Genomic DNA, 9,450 nt, shown 5'->3' with positions numbered 1-9,450 from the left:
GCGACGCCGCGGAGCGCGGATCGCGGGGTGGGGGGGACGGGCCGGGCGAGCGGGGCGCGCCGCCTCTGCCGCACTGAGAGCCGGAGCACAGAGCCCAGAGCCGCCAGGGCGGGCCCTGCCCGCCGCACGCGCAGGTACCGCCGGGCTGGGGGGGCCGCGGCCGCGGGCATTGTCCGACGCGGGGCCCGGCCGTGCCCTGCGGGCAGCACGGCCCGCACGGTGCCCGCCGCACTCCCGGCCCGCTCCCCGCTGGTTGCCGGGAGGGACCGGCCGGGCCGGGCGCGGCTGGGCCGGGGGTGGGTGCCGCGGGTGCGGGGGAACCGTGCGGGGATGGGCACGGCCGGGGCTGCGCCTCCCGGGTGGCAGTGCCGCGGTCCCGGAGCTCTTCCAGCGCAGGGCCAGGAGCGATCACCGGGAAGCGGCGCGGGGGGAACCCTGGAGCGGCCGCGGCGACCGGGCCGCCGCCAGAGCAGCGCCGGTCCCGGCACAGCGGCAGGGCTGGGCCGGGCCGGGCCGGGGGCTCTTTGTTACAGCTGTGGCCGCACGGACCGGCCCAGGCTGCGGACCCCGCACTGCCTGGCGCGGCCTCCCGGGGTCCTGGTCTGAGGCCTCTTCCTACAATTGTTCCCGTTGGGAGCCCCGATGGGCCTCTGTAGCAGGAGTTGTGCGTGGGGGCTGCTCGGAGCCTGTTTTCCTTCAGACTGCCCCATACAAAGCTAACACAGCATGTTAAATAGAAGAAAAAAAGTTTTGTCTCTTTTTTTCCTGTGAAATACTACCGGCACTGAAATTAAGATGTACCTAGTGTTGATGGCGTTTTAATTTTTTTTTTTTTTTAATTTTAATTTTCGGTGAGGGATCACGTAGGTACTCACGATTTATTTAAAATATGGGAATGGTGTGATTTAATTTGCATGATGAGTCAAAAATTAAATTACATGACCGAGGCTCTTCAGTTTCAGTGAGGAAAGTAACAATGTGCAGAAGAACAGTTTCAGTGTAGATCAGAAAAGAAATTTGATTAGCATCGACATATTGAAAAGTTTTTTTTATGCTTGTGGGTTTTTTTAAACTTACCTGTCAGAAAGTCTTAGTTCAAGGCCCTGTGTTTTGCTCTCATCAGGAAGTGTGTCTTCCTTTTTAGCACGGAGAGCTCATGCAATCATAGACTGTCAGAGGAAATTTAACATCCTGAGCTTGTGCCTTGGTATCAAAGCTTTTAAATAATAGATTTTTACTATCTAAAACACTGTGTACCTTTGGTTAATAGCTACTACCTAATACCTGTTGATATGACACATGCCTTTCACTGGCGACAGAAAAAAATGCCAGGAAGTATTCTCTGAAGTAGAATAAACATGGTACCTGTTCTGGGGTCAGAAATAACTGGATTTTTTTTTTTAGTTTTCAGTTGTCCTGTGCAAATTTTTTAGCTAATCTGATCTGTAAGTGGCATGATGGCACATGGCACAGTGTCTTGGTAGGATTCTATCTGACATGGACTTGCTGTTGTAAGAATATTGTATTTCACGGCTTCACGGTTCTCTTGTGGTGTGAGAAACTGCTGGGTTAGCCAGCTGGTATGCACTTCACTTAAATTTATTTGTATTTAATAAGTTGTAGTGTGATATACCTGTTGTTGGGGGCTTTCCTTGGCCAGACAGATGTACCTTGGTACAGAAGGAGATTGTGTCTGGTGGTGTTGAGAGCAAGCAGAATAAAGTCTTGGACTGTGAGTTTGTATGCGTGAACTAAGATGCTGCTGAATGTTTCTGAATGCTGGTAGCATTGATTCTTTTTTCTTAAGTTTCTTTTTCTTAAGTTAATTGACTTCTTCATGTTGACACAGTTCTGAAACTTTGCTGCATTCTGTGCGCATTTAATGAGTGGTTGTAAGGGGGGAATTAAAAACCCAGATTGATACCTTTTAAGATACATGTATTTATACAAATAAAGGATACTAAATAAAAGTGCCAGTTGAGCAATATTTTGTGACAGTATGTCTTTGAGAGATAATTATGCTCTTTGGGTATTATCAAGTGCAGACAAATGTATATTCCCAGAGGGGTGTGATAATATTAAAACTCCACCTCTTGGAATTCCTTGATTGGTTTTAGGAAACATTTATTCAGGAGGGAATGGTATCTATTTTGCATTCTGTGGCCTCTCATTAATTAATGGATGGTAGTTGAGACCTGACAGTTGTCCTGTACATGCTGCACTTCCTAGGGTTTTTTTTAGGGCATTTTGGTGAATATTACCATTACTGACCAGTGTCCTCCCTTCTGAATCAGTTCTTTATTGACTTTTTGCAGATTTTTATAATGAGTTGTTTGCAGCCTTAATTTTTGTGTAAGATATTTCCGAAAGCTCATAATCTCTGTACATGCTTAGAGGCTCTTGACACTTGCTAAAATAATGATTTTTTTTTTTTTTTGGTAGAGTTTCAGAACTCTTAATAGCTGATGGTGGTTTGAAGCAGGGGGCAGGAAGGAGCCTGGTGACCTTTTGAATTCCCTTCTGGCCCTGCTTTTCTGTACTTGTGACACTTTGTAATATGGTTCACTTACAAGAGCAGCTATTAAAGTATGATTATCGTGGTCTAATTGGAGGCATCTTGGAGCTACCTATCAAAAATAAGATTTGACTCATCTGCTCCTTCAAAATTAATAGTTCCACAACAGCCTGCAGCTATTTATGTGAATAATGTGCAAAGCAGAAATATGAGTTGAATTCCAGTATTGTAATTTCTACACTGTACACTTGAAATCTGGTAAATTTAGCAATTTTTGATAGGGAAACAATGGGCTACATATACTTTTATGACTTCTCAGCTGCAGGTTGAAGCTGGGTATTAATGACATTGGACAAAAACCTGTTTAGTTGTTCAGGGATCCTAAGTCACGGTGTTCACCACGGCTGTAGACAAACCTCAAGCAAGATATAAAATTCCTTTTGCTGTTCTCAGAAAATGATACTTCCCCAGTTTGTCATCTAATTGGGGGAGTTAATTAGTCTGGATTGTGTGCAAGTTCAGCTCCCCTTCCCTTCCATCTAGGCCCTCTCTTTGCTCGCTCTCAGTACCATCCTTCTGGCACCACGAGGTGCAGAGGTGTGAGCCAGAAGGAAGATGAATATCTGCAGTTAGAAGGTGAAACTTTATGCTGAGATCCCTCCCCATCCCCCAAGTGCAAACACAAAGGTTAAATTAGAAGATGAGGCTGTCTTGAATTATTTTAACGGACTTGAGCTGGGCTGTTAAACACACGACCGGGGGGACCTAAGGCTTACGCTGATGTCATGTGAGTTTGGTCTTTCTTTAGCCTGAGCAGATTTATGTGCTTTCCTTATTGCACCTTGTGATAAAATGACATATTCATTTGTCCCTATTTAAATACTCCTTATAAAGGATTGGATTCAGGATTGATCCAAACTGGAAGCAGCCAAAATACTGTGTGTTTACAGGAATAACTGTGGTCATTCCTCAAGAGCCTTCACAGCTTCTTTTCTTCAGACAGGGTTAATTTAGGAAGTAAATCGCTTAGGTTTAAATAAACAACTGCAATTTGCTTTGTAACTTCCTTGTTTTGAGTATTCCAGCTGATGCTTCAGATAATCAGAAGTTTCAGATAATGCAAAAAGTTTCTCACTGCCTACTTCAAATTTGCTGAAAGGGAGCAAATTTTAAGCCTATCAAGAAGGGCATAAAATTCTGGGGGATATTGCTACGTGTTGTAGCTACCTTTCTGTTTATTGAAAATCTGCTACTTGTAATTAAATTCCGAGTTACTTTCTGAAGATCTGTTTGCTCTGTAATCCTCCCCTTCAAACACTCAGAGAATTCATCACCAAAAAGTTAAATATAGCAAGACAGTTCAAAAATTGGCAAGTTATAATTAGTAGAGAACTGCAGTATTAATGTAACATGTTTTTCCAAGTTCCCAAACATCTTTGGATGAAGTTATTTATTAGTTACTACTTGGGGTTGTTTTAAAACGTTCAGGTATACTGCCAAGTGTGGGAAATGGTTGCATCAGGGAAAAACTGCTCTGTGCTTTTGATCCTTGCCCTGTTGAGTCTTTTTCAGTCAGTATTTATTGATAACAAATTCATTTTTCTTACTGAGAGATGTAACTGTAAGTTGAACTGCAAACCTTGCAAGATTTGAAACGTGACACTTAAAAATAGCTAAGATAGAGCTTTGCTATAAATTAAATAGAATTAATTTGTCAGCTTCTCAGGGAGTTGAATGTGTGTGACTGTGAGAGCAGTACTTATGTTCAGTCGCTCGTGTGTGTGAAATGCCTTATCTCCTTTGAAGTTATCTGCTTTAAAACATAAAATGAAAAAGATGGAGAAGTGTTCCCAGAAATGTGGCATGCATGGTCTTTTTCTGGCTGCTAAAGCTGCGCAGACAAATAGCTGACATATGAAGAAATATCTTTCTGAAAAGTTGTTATTGTTTTATTTACTGACTTTTAAGTAAAACACGGCAGTGCAGAGCAATAGGAAGAAAGCCAGTTGCACAGACAGGTGCGGAAGGCCCCTCCATGTCCCCAGCCAGCTCTTTTGTCCAGTGCCACATCAGATTTTGCCAGGCAGAATCCCACTGTGCAGCTTTCTCTGTTGTTTTTCTCTTTGCTCACCTGGGAAGCCTACCATGGATGAACACATTTTTTCCCAAATACTCATTCAGAGCCACACTAGCTTCCTCAGCAGATGAGCTGGGAATGGGAGCTTGGTTTAAAAAGGGGTCTGTAGACACTGAATTATCAGTGACATCTTGTATGGTGTGGTAGATGTGTGTGCTGATAGCACACATTCAGAGCATCCTGCTGCAGTGGAGGCTCTGAGCTCTTCCTCTGGGTAAGCACTTTTGGGAGCTTTTGCTACAGTTGTAGAAATGAGGCAGAAGTTATTTTACTGTTGTTATGTTTTACTTTTGACTGTTACGTGTGAAGTTACTGCTTTGGCAGATTATGCTCCTTTTAATAGATGTCAAAAGACTCTTTTTTTTTCTTGATGTATTGTAATGGTTTATAAAAGTAACCACAATGTAACATTTTGACTTTATTGAAGATCGTGTATAGGCAAAGAAAAAGCAAAAGCAAAGTCACAGAGAAGTATGGTTTTAGAAAAGAAAATAGAGGGGGTTTTAATCAAGCTAAATGAGACCTTAGTGATGGAGACATGCACTGAGTGTAACACAGGTGATCCCTGAGAAGTCTCTCCCACACAGTTTATGTGTAACCTGTCACACCTGCTATTCAAGTCCTAAGTTTCTTCTGACTGGAGATGGGTAGTGATGGAGAAACTTCTCAGGAAAATTTAAAGCGATGCCTTGGAGGGGGGACACTCAAGGCACAGTTCCTGGTAAAGACTTTGTACATAGTACGATATTAGAAAAAGCTGAGCAAGCAAAGTTAATATCTCAAAAGTTAGCAAATACTCAGAACCTTGCTTTGCTCTTACTGATTTGGAACAAAAAGTTTATGTGATTGTTTGCAGGCTTTTCCAGCAGGAACCTCCATTCCATGGCTGCACAAGAGAATGCTCAGTGCAGGGGCCTCCTTCACATGTGGTTTAGTTGCAGGGTAGTATTTGGTCTTTTGCTTTACTGCATAAAACTCAGTTCTGTGAAGACAGGAGGATTGCAGTCCTTGTGGGTTTTTCTTTGGTTCACAGGTACTGGTGACAGTACATATTCACAGTGTTCCTCAGCATCATGGTGCTTCTTCCCCCTTTTTTTGAGGGCATGATGCTTAAGCACAGGGTTTTCCCCTGCGTTTGAGCGTGTGATGTTGTGTATGTTGTCTCGTGGAGCACTTGAGAACTTACACTTCCTAAACTTTTTTTCCCAGTGACACCCATTTGATATGAAATTCAATTGCCTAAACGTAGATACCTAGTTCTGTTTTATTGCTCCAAGGCACCTGCCCTAGACAGGTAGGAGGTTTGTGATTTTCTGGAAGGGCAGCTGGAGACTAGGTGTGCTGCTCTAAAGCATCCACAGTGGTATTTGGCGTTCAGGCACCTGAACTGGGGCTGTGGTATTTGTTGTTAGTCCTGGAATCTCATTTTGAGCTCTCAGAAGAGGACAGACACTTAGGCAGTGACCACGTTGGGCACTTGGGTTATGTGTTACCTAATGAGAAAGGAAGGTTTGGGGTAGAATTCAGCTGTCTGCGGCAGTACTTGGTAGTCTTGTCTGAGGGACCTGGATTTGCTGTCCTCTGCCTTGCTGTATACTTTCCAGCTTCATAAAAGGAAAAGTTCTATGGAAATACTGCCTTTTTTGTAGTCTAGTATAGCGTGTTAGTGGAATGAATGAAAGCTTCTCTTAAAAAAAAGTACAACTGAGGAAACTAAAATAATCAAGATAACTGGAAAACCTTAAGTCTTGTAAGTGTTGGGTGTTGGACTGGAGGACTTTGCTACTTCAACATGAGAAATTCAGGTTGTCTTAAAATATGATTGAAAGCAAACACAAGCTTCAGTGACCAGGTCAAATAGTCTTTTTTCATGGATTTCATGGATAATTATTGATAACAAAGGCAGATCCTTGAAAATATTCTATGTTTTGCAAACAAGTGCTGTTGTGGAGGACATCATTTAGATTTGTAATCTCTAAGAAAAGCAGTATATTGACTCATCAGCATTGACTAACATAGTTCCATTTTACGTCTGTAATTGCCATTGAGCAATATCCCAACTCCACTGACTCTGTAATAGGGTGGAGCTGGAGTAAACAGTTCTTCTGTTAGGAACGGCATCCCTACACAGAGCATTTGGGGCAGAGCCCTGGCATGGATGTGCTGTCTGACTGGTGTTACCCTTAACTCATGTGTTATGGTGAGGAGATTAACATCATTAGATCCAAAAGAGCCTCTCCATTACAAGATTATGGAATATTTTCCACAAAAAGTCACAAAAATTTCAGGGCATTTGTGCATGATGACGAATGTGTCGACGTTTTAAATTCTGTTAGAGAGCTGCACTTCAATTTTCTTCATTCCTTTAACCTGGAAAAACCAAACAGCCTTCATCTCCCCAACTCTCTAATTTGTGGTTGTAGTTATTCCTTCCTACCTGTATATACATTTTTTTTCTATCTGAAAGAGAAATAAACTCTGTTTAATAAGCTTTCATTCTTGTTTGGGAACTTATATATGTGTGTATGCATATGTATAAATACAGAGTGTTAACAGTCATATAGACCTGGATTTGTAGTTTACATCCAGCAAAGGTGGATTAGGTTTTTTGCTTTGAGACTGACCATGAAAAGCTCTTCTCTTCCCTTGGGAAGTGCACTGGATAAGGTCCCAGCATTGCTGGAGTGCAGTCTGAAGGGTGGTTCTGCTCTCCCTTTGGCACTGGCAGATTGCAGACTTAACAGTATCAAATCTAGGAAGAAATGTCTAATCTGTGTGGCAGAAGTAGCTGTTCTTGAGCTCTTTAGTGAACAAGGAGAACGATTGTTGGCCAGAAGTAGAGAAGCTTTTCTCTCTAAAATAGGTTATTTTTAACTTTCATCATTACTAACAAGGATTGAAAAGTATAAGTACAACAGAAGGTTCTACACCTTATCATTTGTATTCCTTATGGTACCCTAACTTTCAGTGTTGTGGATTCATGCCTCTGAGATTTATACTAAAACTCAGAAAATCCAGACTTTGATCAAGTCCCTAAATCAGGTAACCAAATTAATTTTAAAATGGTTGTGAACTAGATGGTCTTTAATGTCCCTTCCAACTCAAACCATGCTATGATTCTGTTGTTACCTTAAAGAATTTACAACCAATAGTATGTTTTGACTGCAGTCAAACCTTAGGTTACAGTTTTAAACCAGTCTTGAAAGCATAACCTTACTTTCTTCTTAAATTTGGCATTTTCCTAATAAGTTTTAACAACCTTTGTTGCTAAAAATGGAACTGCAATATAGAAATTTTTTTTTGAGAATTATGGTTCCTTTTGGCTCACTTTTGTAATTAGAACAAGTCTTTTAGCATAGAAAAGAGGATCTTTAAAAACAAAGTTTTTGTATAACTTGGGAGTTTACCAGTGATGTGAATTTTGGTTTCTAGACTGTTTGATTGTTTAAGAGCTCTTGTTTGGTTGAAGCATCTTGGTGATATAGAAGGTGATGACATTATATTATTGTAAACTCCTATATGACTAAATTTTATAATCCCTAATTAAATAAAATTATGTCGAGCTGGTTCACCAGTTGATAATTTTGAAGGTTGTGGGGTTTTTGTTTTGGTTTTCCGCATAGCTGAAATAAATAAAAATACACAGTGTTAGGAATATAGGTATCAGCTAAAATGCAAGTATTTCCACCTAAGCTTGATGTCAGCCCTTTGGAAGTTCTGCTGTCCTTCAGTCATTGCAGAGATAATGTGTGATCATTCCTTGGGTAAGCTTGTAGAGATGGTAACTTCTGTAGTGTTCAAGTTTCTCTTGGTAGTTTTGCACAGTAATTGCATTAAGGGAAACTTGGGAGCTCTTATTTTAGTATTTCAAAACAATTTGATTGTTCCCTTTTCCAGTCCAACTCTTCTTAGTAGATTAGATAAGGGAACTGTCCCTCAGAGATGCTTCAGTTTTCCCACCATTTTAGTTGAGTTAATATTAGTCACTTCTTGTTCCAAGGCTCATTTTTCACTTGTTGTCTGCAGACAGGCAACTCTCAAGCAGTTTTTAGTTTGTGGACCTGTATTTGTGTTTTGGGAGAGGTGCTGACTGCTGTATCAAAAGTATCAACAGTGCTAGCTTTAGTTACCTTTTGTGAACCCTCCCAGCTCTTCTGTCTTGGAGGGTCATATCTGCAAGAGCTCTTGGTGGCTGCTTCCAAGTGAAATAGGTTGGAATGTCTTCCTTTTGGACAGGTGTCTTTCTGCTGTGGTCTTGCCTCCAGCCTCCTTTTCTTTTAAAATGCAAAATTACTTTTTGAAACTTTTGGTCAATTTGTGTTGGACTAGCAAGCAGGAACTGTAAGGTATTTTCTTCTCAGTCTTGGCTGGAATAAATTAAAATGTTAAAGTTATTATGACGGCTTTCAACCTGCCTGTCCCGAGGTTGTTATTTTCTTGTATTTGTTACTCTGATAGAAGCAGAAGAAGTTTGATCGGCATGACGAGGTCTGCCTGGAAAGATAACTCCAGCGTCCCCAAAAAGAGAGGGATAAAAAGTAGCATGTATGTACATCTGATAGATCACCACAGACATCTGATACATTGTTTATATTCTGTTTTCATTTAATGTACAATAACTTTGAGTAACTGGAACTCTCAGGTGGTGTCAGGAGGGAAAAGGACTCTGACGTGGGTTTTTCAGGAATATCTGGCTTTTCAGAGTGTGTATGCTGAAGGATCCTGCTGTATCATAGGTCTTTGGTCTGGTGTCTTGTGAGTCATCAGAAGGACTCTTAATTAGATTGGCATGACAAGA

The 9,450-nt window shown here is 41.5% G+C and overlaps 1 protein-coding gene across 1 annotated transcript in view; it reads left to right on the top strand.

The window, feature by feature from the left end:
• Window positions 1-35: 35 nt before the first annotated feature.
• Window positions 36-9,450, top strand: part of CAB39 (calcium binding protein 39) — a 41,833-nt gene continuing 32,418 nt past the window's right edge. Inside the window, exon 1 of the mRNA XM_027729334.2 lies at window positions 36-134. The gene's annotated coding sequence lies outside the window, so the exon portion shown is untranslated. The remainder of the gene's footprint in view (window positions 135-9,450) is intronic.

Source organism: Pipra filicauda, unplaced genomic scaffold, assembly GCF_003945595.2.
Source record: "Pipra filicauda isolate LSUMZ 115617 unplaced genomic scaffold, ASM394559v2 scaffold146_size1912638_pilon, whole genome shotgun sequence".
Classification (NCBI taxonomy): Eukaryota; Metazoa; Chordata; class Aves; order Passeriformes; family Pipridae; genus Pipra; species Pipra filicauda.
Note: the sequence above shows the minus strand (reverse complement) of the source record. Positions and strands in the feature narration are given on the sequence as shown.